General features: G+C 43.5%; 1 long non-coding RNA gene across 3 annotated transcripts in view; it reads left to right on the top strand.

The window, feature by feature from the left end:
- LOC137217934 (uncharacterized) overlaps window positions 1-24192 on the top strand; it is a 905482-nt gene that overhangs the window by 481311 nt on the left and 399979 nt on the right. Inside the window, exon 7 of one of the 3 annotated variants that reach the window (XR_010940327.1) lies at window positions 16182-16247. The exons of the other annotated variants lie outside the window; for them this stretch is intronic. This is a non-coding gene — a long non-coding RNA (uncharacterized lncRNA). Of the gene's footprint in view, window positions 1-16181; window positions 16248-24192 lie in introns of those variants that run through there. 3 annotated transcript variants of the gene reach the window in all.

Genomic DNA, 24192 nt, shown 5'->3' with positions numbered 1-24192 from the left:
CTCACCAATCCTATCACTGCTGCGTTTATGCCGCTGTACACATGCTTGATTCTCTTTCGGAGACATATAAATCCATAGGTTTTAAGATTCTTACTAGTCAAGTATATTCTTAGGCGTTTAATATGGGGTGTTGAGTCCACTTCGTTGAGCAAGCAGTAGCTCTTGGCTATTACATATTTGGCTTATGGAAAGGTATCTGTGCTAATTTCAATCTCTGGTTTTATGCAGCACCCCAACTCACCTTTCCCCTTAAGCAAGCATAAGTTGGTTTTCTACATTTGAGACCCTATTCTGTTTTGTAATTCAGTTCCTGTGTAGCCAAGTTTACATTCCGTGTATTAGTGATATCTTATGATGTTTCTTTTTCTGTGTGACTTATTTCACTTAGAATCATCGTACCTGAATCTACTCATTATGCTGCTAAGGACCTGATTACATAGATTTCATTGCTGAGTGTTATTGCATTGTACGTAAGTGCCTCAACTTCTTTATCCATTTCTCACATTCTGCGATATTGAACTTGTACCGTAAATGAGGTTCTTGTAAACAGAGCCGTCCCAAACTTTGGGGTTGCTGTGTCTTTTTGATTTTAATATCCCTAAGCTATAGGACCATAAGTGGAAGTGCCCTAGGCTCTGTTGTTTTGTTTTTTAGATGTTTCAGGAAACACCATACACTTCTCCAGAGTGGCTGTTGGCAATTTACATCACGCCCATCAGCATAACAAGGCTCCCAGTTCTCCATGGCCTGTCCTGCCTTTCTGGATTTTACACTTTTTTCAGATGGCCCTTTTGACCGGGGGCAGTGAGACTTCATTGTAGTGCAGATTTCCTTTGCAAGCCTGCTTGGTTGGCCAAAAAGGGCGTATGCGTTTTTTCCTGAATATATTCAGGAAAAAACGCATACGCCCTTTTTGGCCAAGTGCATCATTGTGGACGTTCTGCCTCTTTTCCTATGCTTTACATGCAATTCCAGTCTACCTCCTGAAATCGGTTTCCTGCAATTCTGCCCCGCTTTCAAGTCCTCTTGGCAGCCTTACTTCAATATATTTTTGGACGATAGCTGTCATTTAGAACTCTGCAGGTGTGTGAATTACAGGGCCCCTGAGCTCCTTTCTTCAACTCGCTTTCTTGTGAGCTGGCCGCAACACCGCAGGATTGCTTCAGGCCCTAGTGTGGTTCCGGCATGGCTCGCTGAGCCTTTGGTTAATTCCTCTTCCTGTTGGGAAATGAGAGTTAAATTTGCCCGTCCAGACTCCTCCAGCTAGTCTCTCATTGGTTCTCCCTATTCCTGTTCATTTTCCGCAGAAATTGCAAACTGGGCCAAACAGGAGTTTAAAGGCACTGACTCTCCAAGTGGGGAGAGTGTTAGTAAAGCGTCTGGAATGTTGCACCCGAGTACCAGGGGACGAAAAGTGAGACACATTTGAACACGTTTCCCGATCACATGGTGGATCATACTCTGGGTTCCACATGCATGTTTTAGCTGAAGGAAGAATCCCTTACTCCTGGAGAGTTGAGACCCATGGAATGGGTACCATGCAATATGACTTCAAAGGGTCTGCGTTTGCTCACCGAACCTCACCAATCCTATCACTGCTGAGTTTTTGCCGCTGTACACACGCTGGTTTCTCTTTCGGAGACATATAAATCCATAGGTTTTAAGATTCTTACTAGTCAGGTATATTCTTAGGCGTTTAATATGGGGTGTTGGGTCCACTTCGTTGAGCAAGGAGTACCTCTTGTTTATTACATATTTGGCTTATGGAACGGTATCTGTGCTAATTTCAATCTCTGGTTTTATGCAGCACCCCAACTCACCTTTCCCCTTAAGCAAGCATAAGTTGGTTTTCTACATTTGAGACCCTGTTCTGTTTTGTAATTCAGTTCCTGTGTAGCCAAGTTTTCATTCCATGTATTAGTGATATCTTATGATGTTTCTTTTTCTGTGTGACTTATTTCACTTAGAATTATCATACCTGAATCCACTCATTATGTTGCTACTGGCCTGATGACATAGATTTCATTGCTGAGTGATATTGCAGTGTACGTAAGTACCACAACTTCTTTATCCATTTTTCGCTTTCTGTGATATTGAACTTGTACCGTAAACAAGGTTGTTGTAAACAGAGCCGACCCAAACTTTGGGGTGGCTTGTCTTTTTGATTTCAATTTCCCTAAGCTATAGGATCATAAGTGGAAGTGCCCTAGGCTTTGTTGCTTTGTTTTTTAGATGTTTCAGGAAACACCATACACTTCTCCAGAGTGGCTGTTGGCAATTTACATACCGCCCATCAGCATAACAAGGTTCCCAGTTCTCCATGGCCTGTCCTGCCTTTCTGGATTTTACACTTTTTTCAGATGGCCCTTTTGACCGGGGGGCAGTGAGACTTCATTGTAGTGCAGATTTCCTTTGCAAGCTTGCTTGGTTGGCCAAAAAGGTCGTATGCGTTTTTTCCTGAATATATTCAGGAAAAAACGCATACGCCCTTTTTGGCCAAGTGCATCATTGTGGACGTTCTGCCTCTTTTCCTATGCTTTACATGAAATTCCAGTCTACCTCCTGAAATCGGTTTCCTGCAATTCTGCCCAACTTTCAAGTCCTCTTGGCTGCCTTACTTCAATATATTTTTGGACGATAGCTGTCATTTATAACTCTGCAGGTTTGTGAATTACAATGCCCCTGAGCTCCTTTCTTCAATTCGCTTTCTTGTGAGCTGGCCGCAACACCGCATGATTGCTTCAGGCGTTAGTGTGGTTCTGGCATGGCACGCTTAGCCTTTGGTTAATTCCATTCCCTACTGGGAAATGAGAGTTAAATTTGACCATCCAGACACCTCCAGCTAGTCTCTCATTGGTTCTCCCTATTCCTGTTCATTTTCCGCAGAATTTGCAAACTGGGCCAAACAGGATGTTAAAGGCACTGACTCTCCAAGTGGGGAGAGTGTTAGTAAAGCATCTGGAATGTGGCACCCGAGTACCAGGGGACGAAAACTGAGACACATTTGAACATGTTTCCCGATCACACGTTGGATCATACTCTGGGTTCCACATGCATGTTTTAGCTGAAGGAAGAATCCCTTAAACCTGGAGAGTTGAGACCCATGGAACGGGTACCATGCAATATGACTTCAAAGAGTCTGCATTTTCTCACCGAACCTCACCAATCCTATCACAGCTGCGTTCATGCCGCTGTACACACTCTTGATTCGCTTTCAGAGACATATAAATCCATAGGTTTTAAGATTCTTACTAGTCAGGTATATTCTTAGGCGTTTAATATGTGATGTTGAGTGTCCTTCGTTGAGCAAGGAGTAGCTCTTGTCTATTACATATTTGGCTTATGGAAAGGTATCTGTGTTAATTTCAATCTCTGGTTTTATGCAGAACCCCACCTCACCTTTCCCCTTAAGCAAGCATAAGTTGGTTTTCTACATTTGAGACCCTATTCTGTTTTGTAATTCAGTTCCTGTGTAGCCAAGTTTACATTCCGTGTATTAGTGATATCTTATGATGTTTCTTTTTCTGTGTGACTTATTTCACTTAGAATCATCGTAGGTGAATCCACTCATTATGCTGCTACGGGCCTGATGACATAGATTTCATTGCTGAGTGATATTGCATTGTACGTAAGTACCACAACTTCTTTATCCATTTTTGCTTTCTGCGATATTGAACTTGTACCGTAAATGAGGTTCTTGTAAACAGAGCCATCCCAAACTTTGGGGTGGCTGTGTCTTTTTGATTTTAATTTCCCTAAGCTATAGGACCATAAGTAGAAGTGCCCTAGGCTCTGTTGCTTTGTTTTATAGATGTTTCAGGAAACACCATACACTTCTCCAGAGTGGCTGTTGGCAATTTGCATCCCGCCCATCAGCATAACAAGGCTCCCAGTTCTCCATGGCCTGTCCTGCCTTTCTGGATTTTACACTTTTTTCAGATGGCCCTTTTGAACGGGGGGCAGTGAGACTTCATTTTAGTGCAGATTTCCATTGCAAGCTTGCTTGGTTGGCCAAAAAGTGCGTATGCGTTTTTTCCTGAATATATTCAGGAAAAAACGCATACGCCCTTTATGGTTAAGTGCATCATTGTGGACGTTCTGCCTCTTTTCCTAGGCTTTACATGCAATTCCCCTCTGCCTCCTGAAATTGGTTTCCTACAATTCTGCCTCGCTTTCAAGTCCTCTTGGCAGCCTTACTTCAATATATTTTTGGACGATAGCTGTCATTTATAACTCTGCAGGTTTGTGAAATACAGTGCCCCTGAGCTCCTTTCTTCAACTCGCTTTCTTGTGAGCTGGCCGCAACACCGCAGGATTGCTTCAGGCCCTAGTGTGGTTCCGGCACGGCACGCTGAGCCTTTGGTTAATTCCTCTTCCGGGTGGGCAATGAGAGTTAAATTTGCCCATCCAGACACCTCCAGCTATTCTCTCATTGGTTCTCCCTATTCCTGTTCTTTTTCCGCAGAATTTGCAAACTGGGCCAAACAGGAGGTTAAAGGCACTGACTCTCCAAGTGGGGAGAGTGTTAGGAAAGCGTCTGGAATGTTGCACCCGAGTACCAGGGGACGAAAACTGAGACACATTTGAACACGTTTCCCGATCACACGTTTGATCATACTCGGGGTTCCACATACATGTTTTAGCTGAAGGAAGAATACCTTAAACCTGGAGAGTTGAGACCCATGGAATGTGTACCATGCAATATGACTTGAAAGGGTCTGCATTTGCTCACCGAACCTCACCAATCCTATCACTGGTGCGTTTATGCCGCTGTGCACACGCTTGATTGTCTTTCGGAGACATATAAATCCATAGGTTTTAAGATTCTTACTAGTCAGGTATATTCTTAGGCGTTTAATATGGGGTGTTGCGTCCACTTCGTTGAGCAAGCAGTAGCTCTTGTCTATTACATATTTGGCTTATGGAAAGGTATCTGTGTTAATTTCAATCTCTGGTTTTATGCAGCACCCCACCTCACCTTTCCCCTTAAGCAAGCATAAGTTGGTTTTCTACATTTGAGACCCTATTCTGTTTTGTAATTCAGTTCCTGTGTAGCCAAGTTTACATTCCGTGTATTAGTGATATCTTATGATGTTTCTTTTTCTGTGTGACTTATTTCACTTAGAATCATCGTACCTGAATCCACTCATTATGCTGCTACGGGCCTGATGACATAGATTTCATTGCTGAGTGATATTGCATTGTACGTAAGTACCACACTTCTTTATCCATTTTTGCTTTCTGCGATATTGAACTTGTACCGTAAATGAGGTTCTTGTAAACACAGCCGTCCCAAACTTTGGGGTGGCTGTGTCTTTTTGATTTTAATTTCCCTAAGCTATAGGACCATAAGTAGAAATGCCCTAGGGTCTGTTGCTTTGTTTTTTAGATGTTTCAGGAAACAGCATACACTTCTCCAGAGTGGCTGTTGGCAATTTACATCCCGCCCATCAGCATAAGAAGGCTCCCAGTTCTCCATGGCCTGTCCTGCCTTTCTGGATTTTACACTTTTTTCAGATGGCCCTTTTGACCGTGGAGCAGTGAGACTTCATTGTAGTGCAGATTTCCTTTGCAAGCTTGCTTGGTTGACCAAAAAGTGTGTATGCGTTTTTTCCTGAATATATTCAGGAAAAAACGCATACGAACTTTTTGGCCAAGTGCATCATTGTGGACGTCCTGCCTCTTTTCCTATGCTTCACATGCAATTCCAGTCTACCTCCTGAAATCGGTTTCCTGCAATTCTGCCACACTTTCAAGTCATCTTGACAGCCTTACTTCAATATATTTTTGGACGATAGCTGTCATGTATAACTCTACATGTTTGTGAATTACAGGGCCCCTGAGCTCCTTTCTTCAACTCTCTTTCTTGTGAGCTGGCCGCAACACTGCAGGATTGCATCAGGCCCTAGTGTGGTTCTGGCATGGCACACTGAGCCTTTGGTTAATTCCTCTTCCTGGTGGGAAATGAGAGTTAAATTTTCCCGTCCAGACACCTCCAGCTAGTCTCTCATTGGTTCTCCCTATTCCTGTTCATTTTCCGCAGAAATTGCTAACTGGGCCAAACAGGAGGTTAAAGGCACTGACTCTCCAAGTGGGGAGAGTGTTAGTAAAGCGTCTGGAATGTTGCACCCGAGTACCAGGGGACGAAAACTGAGATACATTGGAAAACGTTTCCCGATCACATGTTGGATCATACTCTGGGTTCCACATGCATGTTTTAGCTGAAGGAAGAATCCCTTAAACCTGGAGAGTTGAGAACCATGGAATGGGTACCATGCAATATGACTTCAAAGGGTCTGCATTTGCTCACCGAACCTCACCAATCTTATCACTGCTGCGTTTATGCCGCTGTACACACGCTTGATTCTCTTTCGTAGACATATCAATCCATAGGTTTTAAGATTCTTACTAGTCAGGTATATTCTTAGGCGTTTAATATGGGGTGTTGAGTCCACTTCGTTGAGCAAGCAGTAGCTCTTGTCTATTACATATTTGGCTTATGGACAGGTATCTGTGCTAATTTCAATCTCTGGTTTTATGCAGCACCCCAACTCACCGTTCCCCTTAAGCAAGCATAAGTTGGTTTTCTACATTTGAGACCCTATTCTGTTTTGTAATTCAGTTCCTGTGTAGGCAAGTTTACATTCCGTGTATTAGTGATATCTTATGATGTTTCTTTTTCTGTGTGACTTATTTCACTTAGAATCATCGTACCTGAATCCACTCATTATGCTGCTACTGGCCTGATGACATAGATTTCATTGCTGAGTGGTATTGCATTGTACGTAAGTACCACAACTTCTTTATCCATTTTTCGCTTTCTGCAATATTGAACTTCTACCGTAAATGAGGTTCTTGTAAACAGAGCCGTCCCAAACTTTGGGGTGGCTGTGTCTTTTTGATTTTAATTTCCCTAATCTATAGGACCATAAGTGGAAGTGCCCTAGGCTCTGTTGCTTTGTTTTTTAGATGTTTCAGGAAACACCATACACTTCTCCAGAGTGGCTGTTGGAAATTTACATCCCGCACATCAGTCTAACTAGGCTCCCAGTTCTCCATGGCCTGTCCTGCCTTTCTGGATTTTACACTTTTTTCAGATGGCCCTTTTGACCGGGGGGCAGTGAGACTTCATTGTAGTGCAGATTTCCTTTGCAAGCTTGCTTGTTGGCCAAAAAGGGCATATGCGTTTTTTCCTGAATATATTCAGGAAAAAAAGCATACGTCCTTTTTGGCCAAGTGCATCATTGTGGACGTTCTGCCTCTTTTCCTATGCTTTACATGCAATTCCAGTCTACCTCCTGAAATCGGTTTCCTGCAATTCTGCCCCACTTTCAAGTCCTCTTGGCAGCCTTACTTCAATATATTTTTGGACGATACCTGTCATTTTTAACTCTGCAGGTTTGTGAATTACAGTGCCCCTGAGCTCCTTTCTTCAACTCGCTTTCTTGTGAGCTGGCCGCAACACCGCAGGATTGCTTCAGGCCCTAGTGTGGTTTCGGCATGGCTCGCTGAGCCTTTGGTTAATTCCTCTTCCTGGTGGGAAATGAGAGTTAAATTTGCCCGTCCAGACACCTCCAGCTAGTCTCTCATTGGTTCTCCCTATTCCTGTTCATTTTCCACAGAAATTGCAAACTGGGCCAAACAGGAGGTTAAAGGCACTGACTCTCCAAGTGGGGAGAGTGTTAGTAAAGCGTCTGGAATGTTGCACCCGAATACCAGGGGACGAAAACTGAGACACATTTGAACACGTTTCCCGATAACACGGTGGATCATACTCTGGGTTCCACATGCATGTTTTAGCTGAAGGAAGAATCCCTTAAACCTGGAGAGTTGAGAACCATGGAATGGGTACCATGCAATATGACTTCAAAGGGTCTGCATTTGCTCACCGAACCTCACCAATCCTATCACTGCTGCGTTTATGCCGCTGTAAACACGCTTGATTCTCTTTCGGAGACATATAAATCCATAGGTTTTAAGATTCTTACTAGTCAGGTATATTCTTAGGCGTTTAATATGTGGTGTTGAGTCCACTTCGTTGAGCAAGCAGTAGCTCTTGTCTATTACATATTTGGCTTATGGAAAGGTATCTGTGTTAATTTCAATCTCTGGTTTTATGCAGCACCCCAACTAACCTTTCCTCTTAAGCAAGCGTAAGTTGGTTTTCTTCATTTGAGACCCTATTCTGTTTTGTAATTCAGTTCCTGTGTAGCCATGTTTACATTCCGTGTATTAGTGATACCTTATGATGTTTCTTTTTCTGTGTGATTTATTTCACTTAGAATCATCGTACCTGAATCCACTCATTATGCTGCTACTGGCCTGATGACATAGATTTCATTGCTGAGTGATATTGCATTGTACGTAAGTTCCACAACTTCTTTATCGATTTTTCGCTTTATGCGATATTGAACTTGTACCGTAAATGAGGTTCTTGTAAACAGAGCCGTCCCAAACTTTGGGGTGGCTGTTTCTTTTTGATTTTAATTTCCCTAATCTATAGGACCATAAGTGGAAGTGCCCTAGGCTCTGTTGCTTTGTTTTTTAGATGTTTCAGGAAACACCATACACTTCTCCAGAGTGGCTGTTGGCAATTTACATCCCGCCCATCAGCATAACAAGGCTCCCAGTTCTCCATGGCCTGTCCTGCCTTTCTGGATTTTACACATTTTTCAGATGGCCCTTTTGACCGGGGGGCAGTGAGACTTCATTGTAGTGCAGATTTCCTTTGCAAGCTTGCTTGGTTGGCCAAAAAGGGCGTATGCGTTTTTTCCTGAATATATTCAGGAAAAAACACATACGCCCTTTTTGGCCAAGTGCATCATTGTGGACGTTCTGCCTCTTTTCCTATGCTTTACATGCAATTCCAGTCTACCTCCTGAAATCGGTTTCCTGCAATTCTGCCCCTCTTTCAAGTCCTCTTGCCAGCCTTACTTCAATATATTTTTGGATGATAGCTGTCATTTATAACTCTGCAGGTTTGTGAATGACAGTGCCCCTGAGCTCCTTTCTTCAACTCGCTTTCTTGTGAGCTGGCCGCAACACAGCAGGATTGCTTCAGGCCCTAGTGTGGTTCCGGCATGGCTCGCTGAGCCTTTGGTTAATTCCTCTTCCTGGTGGGAAATGAGAGTTAAATTTGCCCGTCCAGACACCTCCAGCTAGTCTCTCATTGGTTCTCCCCATTCCTGTTCATTTTCCGCAGAAATTGCAAACTGGGCCAAACAGGAGGTTAAAGGCACTGACTCTCCAAGTGGGGAGAGTGTTAGTAAAGTGTCTGGAATGTTGCACCCGAGTACCAGGGGACAAAAAGTGAGACACATTGGAACACGTTTCCCGATCACACGGTGGATCATACTCTGGGTTCCACATGCATGTTTTAGCTGAAGGAAGAATCCCTTAAACCTGGAGAGTTGAGAACCATGGAATGGGTACCATGCAATATGACTTCAAAGGGTCTGCATTTGCTCACCGAACCTCACCAATCCTATCACTGCTGCGTTTATGCCGCTGTACACACACTTGATTCTCTTTCGGAGACATATAAATCCATAGGTTTTAAGATTCTTACTAGTCAGGTATATTCTTAGGCGTTTAATATGGGGTGTTGAGTCCACTTCGTTGAGCAAGCAGTAGCTCTTGTCTATTACATATTTGGCTTATGGAAAGGTATCTGTGCTAATTTCAATCTCTGGTTTTATGCAGCACCCCAACTCACCTTTCCCCTTAAGCAAGCATAAGTTGGTTTTCTACATTTGAGACCCTGTTCTGTTTTGTAATTCAGTTCCTGTGTAGCCAAGCTTACATTCCGTGTATTAGTGATATCTTATGATGTTTCTTTTTCTGTGTGACATATTTCACTTAGAATCATCGTACCTGAATCCACTCATTATGCTGCTACTGGCCTGATGACATAGATTTCATTGCTGAGTGATATTGCATTGTACGTTAGTACCACAACTTCTTTATCCATTTTTCGCTTTCTGTGATATTGAACTTGTACCGTAAACGAGGTTCTTGTAAACAGAGCTGTCCCAAACTTTGGGGTGGCTGTGTCTTTTTGATTTTAATTTCCCTAAGCTATAGGACCATAAGTGGAAGTGCCCTAGGCTCTGATGCTTTGTTTTTTAGATGTTTCAGGAAACACCATACACTTCTCCAAAGTGGCTGTTGGCAATTTACATCCCGCCCATCAGCATAACAAGGCTCCCAGTTCTCCATGGCCTGTCCTGCCTTTCTGGATTTTACACTTTTTTCAGATGGCCCTTTTGACCGGGGGGCAGTGAGACTTCATTGTAGTGCAGATTTCCTTTGCAAGCTTGCTTGGTTGGCCAAAAAGGGCGTATGCGTTTTTTCCTGAATATATTCAGGAAAAAACGCATACGCCCTTTTTGGCCAAGTGCATCATTGTGGACGTTCTGCCTCTTTTCCTATGCTTTACATGCAATTCCAGTCTACCTCCTGAAATCGGTTTCCTGCAATTCTGCCCTGCTTTCAAGTCCTCTTGGCAGCCTTACTTCAATATATTTTTGGACGATCGCTGTCATTTAGAACTCTGCAGGTTTGTGAATTACAGTGCCCCTGAGCTCCTTTCTTCAACTGGCTTTCTTGTGAGCTGGCCGCAACACCGCAGGATTGCTTCAGGCCCTAGTGTGGTTCTGGCATGGCTCGCTGAGCCTTTGGTTAATTCCTCTTCCTGGTGGGAAATGAGAGTTCAATTTACCCGTCCAGACACCTCCAGCTAGTCTCTCATTGGTTCTCCCTATTCCTGTTCATTTTCCGCAGAAATTGCAAACTGGGCCAAACAGGAGGTTAAAGGCACTGACTCTCCAAGTGGGGAGAGTGTTAGTAAAGCGTCTGGAATGTTGCACCCGAGTACCAGGGGACGAAAACTGAGACACATTTGAACACGTTTCCAGATCACACGGTGGATCATACTCTGGGTTCCACATGCATGTTTTAGCTGAAGGAAGAATCCCTTAAACCTGGAGAGTTGAGAACCATGGAATGGGTACCATGCAATATGACTTCAAAGGGTCTGCATTTGCTCACCGAACCTCACCAATCCTATCACTGCTGCGTTTATGCCGCTGTACACACACTTGATTCTCTTTCGGAGACATATAAATCCATAGGTTTTAAGATTCTTACTAGTCAGGTATATTCTTAGGCGTTTAATATGGGGTGTTGAGTCCACTTCGTTGAGCAAGCAATAGCTCTTGTCTATTACATATTTGGCTTATGGAAAGGTATCTGTGCTAATTTCAATCTCTGGTTTTATGCAGCACCCCAACTCACCTTTCCCCTTAAGCAAGCATAAGTTGGTTTTCTACATTTGAGACCCTATTCTGTTTTGTAATTCAGTTCCTGTGTAGCCAAGTTTACATTCCGTGTATTAGTGATATCTTATGATGTTTCTTTTTCTGTGTGACATATTTCACTTAGAATCATCGTACCTGAATCCACTCATTATGCTGCTATGGGCCTGATGACAGAGATTTCATTGCTGAGTGATATTGCATTGTACGTTAGTACCACAACTTCTTTATCCATTTTTCGCTTTCTGTGATATTGAACTTGTACCGTAAACGAGATTCTTGTAAACAGAGCCGTTCCAAACTTTGGGGTGGCTGTGTCTTTTTGATTTTAATTTCCCTAATCTATAGGACCATAAGTCGAAGTGCCCTAGGCTCTGTTGCTTTGTTTTTTAGATGTTTCAGGAAACACCATACACTTCTCCAGAGTGGCTGTTTGCAATTTACATCCCACCCATCAGCATAAGAAGGCTCCCAGTTCTCCATGGTCTGTCCTGCCTTTCTGGATTTTACACTTTTTTCAGATGGCCCTTTTGACCGGGGGGCAGTGAGACTTCATTTTAGTGCAGATTTCCTTTGCAAGCTTGCTTGGTTGGCCAAAAAGGGCGTATGCGTTTTTTCCTGAATATATTCAGGAAAAAACGCATACGCCCATTTTGGCCAAGTGCATCATTGTGGACGTTCTGCCTCTTTTCCTATGCTTTACATGCAATTCCAGTCTACCTCCTGAAATCGGTTTCCTGCAATTCTGCCCCGCTTTCAAGTCCTCTTGGCAGCCTTACTTCAATATATTTTTGGATGATAGCTGTCATGTATAACTCTGCAGGTTTGTGAATTACAGGGCCCCTGAGCTCCTTTCTTCAACTCGCGTTCTTGTGAGCTGGCCGCAACACCGCAGGATTGCTTCAGGCCCTAGTGTGGTTCTGGCATGGCTCGCTGAGCCTTTGGTTAATTCCTCTTCCTGGTGGGAAATGAGAGTTAAATTTGCCCGTCCAGACACCTCCAGCTAGTCTCTCATGTGTTCTCCCTATTCCTGTTCATTTTCCGCAGAAATTGCAAACTGGGCCAAACAGGAGGTTAAAGGCACTGACTCTCCAAGTGGGGAGAGTGTTAGTAAAGCGTCTGGAATGTTGCACCCGAGTACCAGGGGACGAAAACTGAAACACATTTGAACATGTTTCCCGATCACACGGTGGATCATACTCTGGGTTCCACATAAATGTTTTAGCTGAAAGAAGAATCCCTTAAACCTGGAGAGTTGAGACCCATGGAATGGGTACCATGCAATATGACTTCAAAGGGTCTGCATTTGCTCACTGAACCTCACCAATCCTATCACTGCTGCGTTTATGCCGCTGTACACACACTTGATTCTCTTTCGGAGACATATAAATCAATAGGTTTTAAGATTCTTACTAGTCAGGTATATTCGTCGGCGTTTAATATGGGGTGTTGAGTCCACTTCGTTGAGCAAGGAGTAGCTCTTGTCTATTACATATTTGGCTTATGGAAAGGTATCTGTGTTAATTTCAATCTCTGGTTTTATGCAGCACCCCAACTCACCTTTCCCCTTAAGCAAGCATAAGTTGGTTTTCTACATTTGAGACACTATTCTGTTTTGTAATTCAGTTCCTGTGTAGCCAAGTTTACATTCCATGTATTAGTGATATCTTATGATGTTTCTTTTTCTGTGTGACTTATTTCACTTAGAATCATCGTACCTGAATCCACTCATTATGCTGCTACTGGCCTGATGACATACATTTCATTGCTGAGTGATATTGCATTGTACGTAAGTACCACAACTTCTTTATCCATTTTTCGCTTTCTGCGATATTGAACTTGTACCGTAAAAGAGCTTCTTGTAAACAGAGCCGTCCCAAACTTTGGGGTGGCTGTGTCTTTTTGATTTTAATTTCCCTAAGCTATAGGACCATAAGTGGAAGTGCCCTAGGCTCTGTTGCTTTGTTTTTTAGATGTTTCAGGAAACACCATACACTTCTCCAGAGTGGCTGTTGGCAATTTACACCCCGCCCATCAGCATAACAAGGCTCCCAGTTCTCCATGGCCTGTCCTGCCTTTCTGGGTTTTACACTTTTTTCAGATGGCCCTTCTGACCGGGGGGCAGTGAGACTTCATTGTAGTGCAGATTTCCTTTGCAAGCTTGCTTGGTTGGCCAAAAAGGGCGTATGCATTTTTTCCTGAATATATTCAGGAAAAAACGCTACGCACTTTTTGGCCAAGTGCATCATTGTGGACGTTCTGCCTCTTTTCCTATGCTTTACATGCAATTCCAGTCTACCTCCTGAAATCGGTTTCCTGCAATTCTGCCCCGCTTTCAAGTCCTCTTGGCAGCCTTACTTCAATATATTTTTGGACGATAGCTGTCATGTATAACTCTCTAGGTTTGTGAATTACAGGGTCCCTGAGCTCCTTTCTTCAACTCGATTTCTTGTGAGCTGGCCGCAACACCGCAGGATTGCTTCAGGCCCTAGTGTGGTTCCGGCATGGCTCGCTGAGCCTTTGATTAATTCCTCTTCTTCGTGGGAAATGAGAGTTAAATTTACCCGTCCAGACACCTCCAGTTAGTCTCTCATTGGTTCTCCCTATTCCTGTTCATTTTCCGCAGAAATTGCAAACTGGGCCAAACAGGAGGTTAAAGGCACTGACTTTCCAAGTGGGGAGAGTGTTAGTAAAGCGTCTGGAATGTTACACCCGAGTACCATGGGACGAACACTGAGACACATTTGAACACGTTTCCCGATCACACGGTGGATCATACTCTGGGTTCCACATGCATGTTTTAGCTGAAGGAAGAATCCCTTAAACATGGAGAGTTGAGAACCATGGAATGGGTACCATGCAATATGACTTCAAAGGGTCTGCATTTGCTCACCGAACCTCACCAATCCTATCACTGCTGCGTTTATGCCACTGTACACACACTTGATTCTCTTTCGGAGACATATAAATCAATAGGTTTTAAGATTCTTACTAGTCAGGTATATCCTTAGGCGTTTAATATGGGGTGTTGAGTCCACTTCGTTGAGCAAGCAGTAGCTCTTGTCTATTACATATTTGGCTTATGGAAAGGTATCTGTGCTAATTTCAATCTCTGGTTTTATGCAGCACCCCAACTCACCTTTCCCCTTAAGCAAGCATAAGTTGGTTTTCTACATTTGAGACCCTATTCTGTTTTGTAATTCAGTTCCTGTGTAGCCAAGTTTACATTCCGTGTATTAGTGATATCTTATGATGTTTCTTTTTCTGTGTGACATATTTCACTTAGAATCATCGTACCTGAATCCACTCATTATGCTGCTATGGGCCTGATGACATGGATTTAATTGCTGAGTGATATTGCATTGTACGTTAGTACCACAACTTCTTTATCCATTTTTCGCTTTCTGTGATATTGAACTTGTACCGTAAATGAGGTTCCTGTAAACAGAGCCGTCCCAAATTTTGGAGTGGCTGTGTCTTTTTGATTTTAATTTCCCTAAGCTATAGGACCATAAGTGGAAGTGCTCTAGGCTCTGTTGCTTTGTTTTTTAGATGTTTCAGGAAACACCATACACTTCTCCAGAGTGGCTGTTGGCAATTTACATCCCGCCCATCAGCCTAACTATGCTCCCAGTTCTCCATGGCCTGTCCTGACTTTCTGGATTTTACACTTTTTTCAGATGGCCCTTCTGACCGGGGGGCAGTGAGAGTTCATTGTAGTGCAGATTTCCTTTGCAAGCTTGCTTGGTTGGCCAAAAAGGGCGTATGCGTTTTTTCCTGAATATATTCAGGAAAAAACGCATACGCCCTTTTTGGCCAAGTGCATCATTGTGGACGTTCTGCCTCTTTTCCTATGCTTTACATGCAATTCCTGTCTACCTCCTGAAATCGGTTTCCTGCAATTCTGCCCCGCTTTCAAGTCCTCTTGGCAGCCTTACTTCAATATATTTTTGGACGATAGCTGTCATTTATAACTCTGCAGGTTTGTGAATTACAGTGCCCCTGAGCTCCTTTCTTCAACTCGCTTTCTTGTGAGCTGGCCGCAACACTGCAGGATTGCTTCAGGCCCTAGTGTGGTACTGGCATGGCACGCTGAGCCTTTGGTTAATTCCTCTTCCTGGTGGGAAATGAGAGTTAAATTTGCCCGTCCAGACACCTCCAGCTAGTCTCTCATTGGTTCTCCCTATTCCTGTTCATTTTCTGCAGAAATTGCAAACTGGGCCAAACAGGAGGTTAAAGGCACTGACTCTCCAAGTGGGGAGAGTGTTAGTAAAGCGTCTGGAATGTTGCACCCGAGTACCAGGGGACGAAAACTGAGACACATTTGAACACGTTTCCCGATCACACGTTGGATCATACTCTGGGTTCCACATGCATGTTTTAGCTGAAGGAAGAATCCCTTAAACCTGGAGAGTTGAGAACCGTGGAATGGGTACCATGCAATATGACTTCAAAGGGTCTTCATTTGCTCACCGAACCTCACCAATCCTTTCACTGCTGCGTTTATGCCGCTGTACACACGCTTGATTCTCTTTCGGAGACATATGAATCCATAGGTTTTAAGATTCTTACTAATCAGGTATATTCTTAGGCGTTTAATATGGGGTGTTGAGTCCACTTCGTTGAGCAAGCAGTAGCTCTTGTCTATTACATATTTGTCTTATGGAAAGGTATCTGTGCTAATTTCAATCTCTGGTTTTATGCAGCACCCCAACTCACCTTACCCCTTAAGCAAGCATAAGTTGGTTTTCTACATTTGAGACCCTATTCTGTTTTGTAATTCAGTTCCTGTGTAGCCAAGTTTACATTCCATGTATTAGTGATATCTTATGATGTTTCATTTTCTGTGTGACATATTTCACTTAGAATCGTCATACCTGAATCCACTCATTATGCTGCTATGGGCCTGATGACATAGATTTCATTGCTGAGTGATATTGCATTGTACGTTAGTACCACAACTTCTTTATCCATTTTTCGCTTTCTGTGATATTGAACTTGTACCGTAAACGAGGTTCTTGTAAACAGAGCTGTCCCAAACTTTGGGGTGGCTGTGTCTTTTTGATTTTAATTTCCCTAAGCTATAGGACCATAAGTGGAAGTGCCCTAGGCTCTGTTGCTTTGTTTTTTAGATGTTTCAGGAAACACCATACACTTCTGCAGAGTGGCTGTTGGCAATTTACATCCCCCCCATCAGCATAACAAGGCTCCCAGTTCTCCATGGACTGTCCTGCCTTTCTGGATTTTACACTTTTTTCAGATGGCCCTTTTGACCGGGGGGCAGTGAGACTTCATTGTAGTGCAGATTTCCTTTGCAAGCTTGCTTGGTTGGCCAAAAAGGGCGTATGCGTTTTTTCCTGAATATATTCAGGAAAAAACGCATACGCCCTTTTTGGCCAAGTGCATCATTTTGGACGTTCTGCCTCTTTTCCTATGCTTTACATGCAATTCCAGTCTACCTCCTGAAATCGGTTTCCTGCAATTCTGCCCCGCTTTCAAGTCCTCTTGGCAGCCTTACTTCAATATATTTTTGGACGATAGCTGTCATGTATAACTCTGCAGGTTTGTGAATTACAGGGCCCCTGAGCTCCTTTCTTCAACTCGCATTCTTGTGAGCTGGCCGCAACACCGCAGGATTGCTTCAGGCCCTAGTGTGGTTCCGGCATGGCTCTCTGAGCCTTTGGTTAATTCCTCTTCTTGGTGGGAAATGAGAGTTAAATTTACCCGTCCAGACACCTCCAGTTAGTCTCTCATTGGTTCTCCCTATTCCTGTTCATTTTCCGCAATAATTGCAAACTGGGCCAAACAGGAGGTTAAAGGCACTGACTCTCCAAGTGGGGAGAGTGTTAGTAAAGCGTCTGGAATGTTGCACCCGAGTACCAGTGGACGAAAACTGAGACACATTTGAACACGTTTCCCGATCACACGGTGGATCATACTCTGGGTTCCACATGCATGTTTTAGCTGAAGGAAGAATCCCTTAAACCTGGAGAGTTGAGAACCATGGAATGGGTACCATGCAATATGACTTCAAAGGGTCTGCATTTGCTCACCGAACCTCACCAATCCTATCACTGCTGCGTTTATGCCGCTGTACACACACTTGATTCTCTTTCGGAGACATATACATCCATAGGTTTTAAGATTCTTACTAGTCAGGTATATTCTTAGGCGTTTAATATGGGGTGTTGAGTCCACTTCGTTGAGCAAGCAGTAGATCTTGTCTATTACATATTTGTCTTATGGAAAGGTATCTGTGCTAATTTCAATCTCTGGTTTTATGCAGCACCCCAACTCACCTTTTCCCTTAAGCAAGCATATGTTGGTTTTCTACATTTGAGACCCTGTTCTGTTTTGTAATTCAGTTCCTGTGTAGCCAAGTTTACATTCCGTGTATTAGTGATATCTTATGATGTTTCTTTTTCTGTGTGACATATTTCACTTAGAATCATCGTACCTGAATCCACTCATTATGCTGCTATGGGCCTGATGACATAGATTTCATTGCTGAGTGATATTGCATTGTACGTTAGTACCACAACTTCTTTATCCATTTTTCGCTTTCTGTGATATTGAACTTGTACCGTAAACGAGGTTCTTGTAAACCGAGCTGTCCCAAACTTTGGGGTGCTGTGTCTTTTTGATTTTAATTTCCCTAAGCTATAGGACCATAAGTGGAAGTGCCCTAGGCTCTGATGCTTTGTTTTTTAGATGTTTCAGGAAACACCATACACTTCTCCAGAGTGGCTGTTGGCAATTTACATCCCGCCCATCAGCATAACAAGGCTCCCAGTTCTCCATGGACTGTCCTGCCTTTCTGGATTTTACACTTTTTTCAGATGGCCCTTTTGACCGGGGGGCAGTGAGACTTCATTGTAGTGCAGATTTCCTTTGCAAGCTTGCTTGGTTGGCCAAAAAGTGCGTATGCGTTTTTTCCTGAATATATTCAGGAAAAAACGAAGACGCCCTTTTTGGCCAAGTGCATCATTGTGGACGTTCTGCCTCTTTTCCTATGCTTTACATGCAATTCCAGTCTACGTCCTGAAATCGGTTTCCTGCAATTCTGCCCCGCTTTCAAGTCCTCTTGGCAGCCTTACTTCAATATATTTTTGGACGATAGCTGTCATTTAGAACTCTGCAGGTTTGTGAATTTCAGGGCCCCTGAGCTCCTTTCTTCAACTCGCTTTCTTGTGAGCTGGCCGCAACACCGCAGGATTGCTTCTGGGCCTAGTGTGGTTCCGGCATGGCTCGCTGAGCCTTTGGTTAATTCCTCTTCTTGGTGGGAAATGAGAGTTAAATTTGCCCGTCCAGACACCTCCAGCTAGTCTCTCATTGGTTCTCCCTATTCCTGTTCATTTTCCGCAGAAATTGCAAACTGGGCCAAACAGGACGTTAAAGGCACTGACTCTCCAAGTGGGGAGAGTGTTAGTAAAGCGTCTGGCATGTTGCACCCGAGTACCAGGGGACGAAAACTGAGACACATTTGAACACGTTTCCCGATCACACGGTGGATCATACTCTGGGTTCCACATGCATGTTTTAGCTGAAGGAAGAATCCCTTAAACCTGGAGAGTTGAGAACCATGGAATGGGTACCATGCAATATGACTTCAAAGGGTCTGCATTTGCTCACCGAACACCACCAATCCTATCACTGCTGCGTTTATGCCACTGTACACACGCTAGATTCTCTTTCGGAGACATATAAATCCATAGGTTTTAAGATTCTTACTAGTCAGGTATATTCTTAGGCGTTTAATATGGGGTGTTGAGTCCACTTCGTTGAGCAAGCAGTAGCTCTTGTCTATTACATATTTGGCTTATGGAAAGGTATCTGTGCTAATTTCAATCTCTGGTTTTATGCAGCACCCCAACTCACCTTTCCCCTTAAGCAAGCATAAGTTGGTTTTCTACATTTGAGACCCTGTTCTGTTTTGTAATTCAGTTCCTGTGTAGCCAAGCTTACATTCCGTGTATTAGTGATATCTTATGATGTTTCTTTTTCTGTGTGACATATTTCACTTAGAATCATCGTACCTGAATCCACTCATTATGCTGCTACTGGCCTGATGACATAGATTTCATTGCTGAGTGATATTGCATTGTACGTTAGTACCACAACTTCTTTATCCATTTTTCGCTTTCTGTGATATTGAACTTGTACCGTAAACGAGGTTCTTGTAAACAGAGCTGTCCCAAACTTTGGGGTGGCTGTGTCTTTTTGATTTTAATTTCCCTAAGCTATAGGACCATAAGTGGAAGTGCCCTAGGCTCTGATGCTTTGTTTTTTAGATGTTTCAGGAAACACCATACACTTCTCCAGAGTGGCTGTTGGCAATTTACATCCCGCCCATCAGCATAACAAGGCTCCCAGTTCTCCTTGGCCTGTCCTGCTTCTCTGGATTTTACACTTTTTTCAGATGGCCCTTTTGACCGGGGGGCAGTGAGACTTCATTGTAGTGCAGATTTCCTTTGCAAGCTTGCTTGGTTGGCCAAAAAGGGTGTATGCGTTTTTTCCTGAATATATTCAGGAAAAAACGCATACGCCCTTTTTGGCCAAGTGCATCATTGTGGACGTTCTGCCTCTTTTCCTATGCTTTACATGCAATTCCAGTCTACCTCCTGAAATCGGTTTCCTGCAATTCTGCCCCTCTTTCAAGTCCTCTTGCCAGCCTTACTTCAATATATTTTTGGATGATAGCTGTCATTTATAACTCTGCAGGTTTGTGAATGACAGTGCCCCTAAGCTCCTTTCTTCAACTCGCTTTCTTGTGAGCTGGCCTCAACACCGCAGGATTGCTTCAGGCCCTAGTGTGGTTCCGGCATGGCTCGCTGAGCCTTTGGTTAATTCCTCTTCCTGGTGGGTAATGAGAGTTAAATTTGCCCGTCCAGACACCTCCAGCTAGTCTCTCATTGGTTCTCCCCATTCCTGTTCATTTTCCGCAGAAATTGCAAACTGGGCCAAACAGGAGGTTAAAGGCACTGACTCTACAAGTGGGGAGAGTGTTAGTAAAGCGTCTGGAATGTTGCACCCGAGTACCAGGGGACAAAAAGTGAGACACATTGGAACACGTTTCCCGATCACACGGTGGATCATACTCTGGGTTCCACATGCATGTTTTAGCTGAAGGAAGAATCCCTTAAACCTGGAGAGTTGAGAACCGTGGAATGGGTACCATGCAATATGACTTCAAAGGGTCTGCATTTGCTCACCGAACCTCACCAATCCTATCACTGCTGCGTTTATGCCGCTGTACACATGCTGGATTCTCTTTCGGAGACATATAAATCCATAGGTTTTAAGATTCTTACTAGTCAGGTATATTCTTAGGCGTTTAATGTGGGGTGTTGAGTCCACTTCGTTGAGCAAGCAGTAGCTCTTGTCTATTACATATTTGGCTTATGGAAAAGTATCTGTGCTAATTTCAATCTCTGGTTTTATGCAGCACCCCAAGTCACCTTTCCCCTTAAGCAAGCATAAGTTGGTTTTCTACATTTGAGACCCTATTCTGTTTTGTAATTCTGTTCCTGTGTAGCCAAGTTTACATTCCGTGTATTAGTGATATCTTATGATGCTTCTTTTTATGTGTGACTTATTTCACTTAGAATCATCGTACCTGAATCCACTCATTATGCTGCTACTGGCCTGATGACATAGATTTCATTGCTGAGTGATATTGCATTGTACGTAAGTACCACAACTTCTTTATCCATTTTTCGCTTTCTGCGATATTGAACTTGTACCGTAAACGAGGTTCTTGTAAACACAGCCGTCCCAAATTTTGGGGTGGCTGTGTCTTTTTGATTTTAATTTCCCTAATCTATAGGACCATAAGTGGAAGTGCCCTAGGCTCTGTTGCTTTGTTTTTTAGATGTTTCAGGAAACACCATACAGTTCTCCAGAGTGGCTGTTGGCAATTTACATCCCGCCCATCAGCATAAGAAGGCTCCCAGTTCTCCATGGCCTGTCCTGCCTTTCTGGATTTTACACTTTTTTCAGATGGCCCTTTTGACCGGGGGGCAGTGAGACTTCATTGTAGTGCAGATTTCCTTTGCAAGCTTGCTTGTTGGCCAAAAAGGGCGTATGCGTTTTTTCCTGAATATATTCAGGAAAAAACGCATACGTACTTTTTGGCCAAGTGCATCATTGTGGACGTTCTGCCTCTTTTCCTATGCTTTACATGCAATTCCAGTCTACCTCCTGAAATCGGTTTCCTGCAATTCCGCCCCGCTTTCAAGTCCTCTTGGCAGCCTTACTTCAATATATTTTTGGACGATAGCTGTCATTTATAACTCTGAAGGTTTGTGAATTACAGTGCCCCTGAGCTCCTTTCTTCAACTCGCTTTCTTGTGATCTGGCCACAACACCACAGGATTGCTTCAGGCCCTAGTGTGGTTCCGGCATGGCTCGCTGAGCCTTTGGTTAATTCCTCTTCCTGGTGGGAAATGAGAGTTAAATTTGCCCGTCCAGACACCTCCAGCTAGTCTCTCATTGGTTCTCCCTATTCCTGTTCATTTTCCGCAGAAATTGCAAACTGGGCCAAACAGGAGGTTAAAGGCACTGACTCTCCAAGTGGGGAGAGTGTTAGTAAAGCTTCTGGAATGTTGCACCCGAGTACCAGGGGACGAAAACTGAGACACATTTGAACACGTTTCCCGATCACACGGTGGATCATACTCTGGGTTCCACATGCATGTTTTAGCTGAAGGAAGAATCCCTTAAACCTGGAGACTTGAGAACCATGGAATGGGTACCATGCAATATGACTTCAAAGGGTCTGCATTTGCTCACCGAACCTCACCAATCCTATCACTGCTGCGTTTATGCCGCTGTACACATGCTGGATTCTCTTTCGGAGACATATAAATCCATAGGTTTTAAGATTCTTACTAGTCAGGTATATTCTTAGGCGTTTAATATGGGGTGTTGAGTCCACTTCGTTGAGCAAGCAGTAGCTCTTGTCTATTACATATTTGGCTTATGGAAAGGTATCTGTGCTAATTTCAATCTCTGGTTTTATGCAGCACCCCAACTCACCTTTCCCCTTAAGCAAGCATAAGTTGGTTTTCTACATTTGAGACCCTATTCTGTTTTGTAATTCAGTTCCTGTGTAGCCAAGTTTACATTCCGTGTATTAGTGATACCTTATGATGTTTCTTTTTCTGTGTGACTTATTTCACTTAGAATCATCGTACCTGAATCCACTCATTATGCTGCTACTGGCCTGATGACATAGATTTCATTGCTGAGTGATATTGCATTGTACGTTAGTACCACAACTTCTTTATCCATTTTTCGCTTTCTGCGATATTGAACTTGTACCGTAAACGAGGTTCTTGTAAACAGAGCCTTCCCAAACTTTGGGGAGGCTGTGTCTTTTTGATTTTAATTTCCCTAATCTATAGGACCAAAAATGGAAGTGCCCTAGGCTCTGTTGCTTTGTTTTTCAGATGTTTCAGGAAACACCATACACTTCTCCAGAGTGGCTGTTGGCAATTTACATCCCACCCATCAGCCTAAGTAGGCTCCCATTTCTCCATGGTCTGTCCTGCCTTTCTGGATTTTACACTTTTTTCAGATGGCCCTTTTGACCGGGGGGCAGTGAGACTTCATTGTAGTGCAGATTTCCTTTGCAAGCTTGCTTGGTTGGCCAAAAAGGGCGTATGCGTTTTTTCCTGAATATATTCAGGAAAAAACGCATACGCCCTTTTTGGCCAAGTGCATCATTGTGGACGTTCTGCCTCTTTTCCTATGCTTTACATGCAATTCCAGTCTACCTCCTGAAAACGGTTTCCTGCAATTCTGCCCAGCTTTCAAGTCCTCTTGGCAGCCTTACTTCAATATATTTTTGGACGATAGCTGTCATTTAGAACTCTGAAGGTTTGTGAATTACAGTGCCCCTGAGCTACTTTCTTCAACTCGCTTTCTTGTGAGCTGGCCGTAACACCGCAGGATTGCTTCAGGCCCTGGTGTGGTTCCGTCACGGCTCGCTGAGCCTTTGGTTAATTCCTCTTCCTGGTGGGAAATGAGAGTAAAATTTGCCCGTCCAGACACCTCCAGCTAGTCTCTCATTGGTTCTCCCTATTCCTGTTCATTTTCCGCAGAAATTGCAAACTGGGCCAAAGAGGAGTTTAAAGGCACTGACTCTCCAAGTGGGGAGAGTGTTAGTAAAGCGTCTGGAATGTTGCACCCGAGTACCAGGGGACGAAAACTGATACACATTTGAACACGTTTCCCGATCACATGGTGGATCATAATCTGGGTTCCACATGCATGTTTTAGCTGAAGGAAGAATCCCTTAAACCTGGAGAGTTGAGAACCATGGAATGGGTACCATGCAATATGACTTCAAAGGGTCTGCATTTGCTCACCGAACCTCACCAATCCTATCACTGCTGCTTTTATGCCGCTGTCCACACGCTTGATTCTCTTTCGTAGACATATCAATCCATAGGTTTTAAGATTCTTACTAGTCAGGTATATTCTTAGGCGTTTAATATGGGGTGTTGAGTCCACTTCGTTGAGCAAGCAGTAGCTCTTGTCTATTACATATTTGGCTTATGGACAGGTATCTGTGCTAATTTCAATCTCTGGTTTTATGCAGCACCCCAACTCACCGTTCCCCTTAAGCAAGCATAAGTTGGTTTTCTACATTTGAGACCCTATTCTGTTTTGTAATTCAGTTCCTGTGTAGGCAAGTTTACATTCCGTGTATTAGTGATATCTTATGATGTTTCTTTTTCTGTGTGACTTATTTCACTTAGAATCATCGTACCTGAATCCACTCATTATGCTGCTACTGGCCTGATGACATAGATTTCATTGCTGAGTGGTATTGCATTGTACGTAAGTACCACAACTTCTTTATCCATTTTTC

The sequence above is a fragment of the Pseudorca crassidens genome (genome assembly GCF_039906515.1).
Source record: "Pseudorca crassidens isolate mPseCra1 chromosome 1 unlocalized genomic scaffold, mPseCra1.hap1 SUPER_1_unloc_2, whole genome shotgun sequence".
NCBI classification, from domain to species: domain Eukaryota; kingdom Metazoa; phylum Chordata; class Mammalia; order Artiodactyla; family Delphinidae; genus Pseudorca; species Pseudorca crassidens.
The sequence above is the reverse complement of the archived record's forward strand: the minus strand, read 5'-3'. Positions and strand labels throughout refer to the sequence as shown.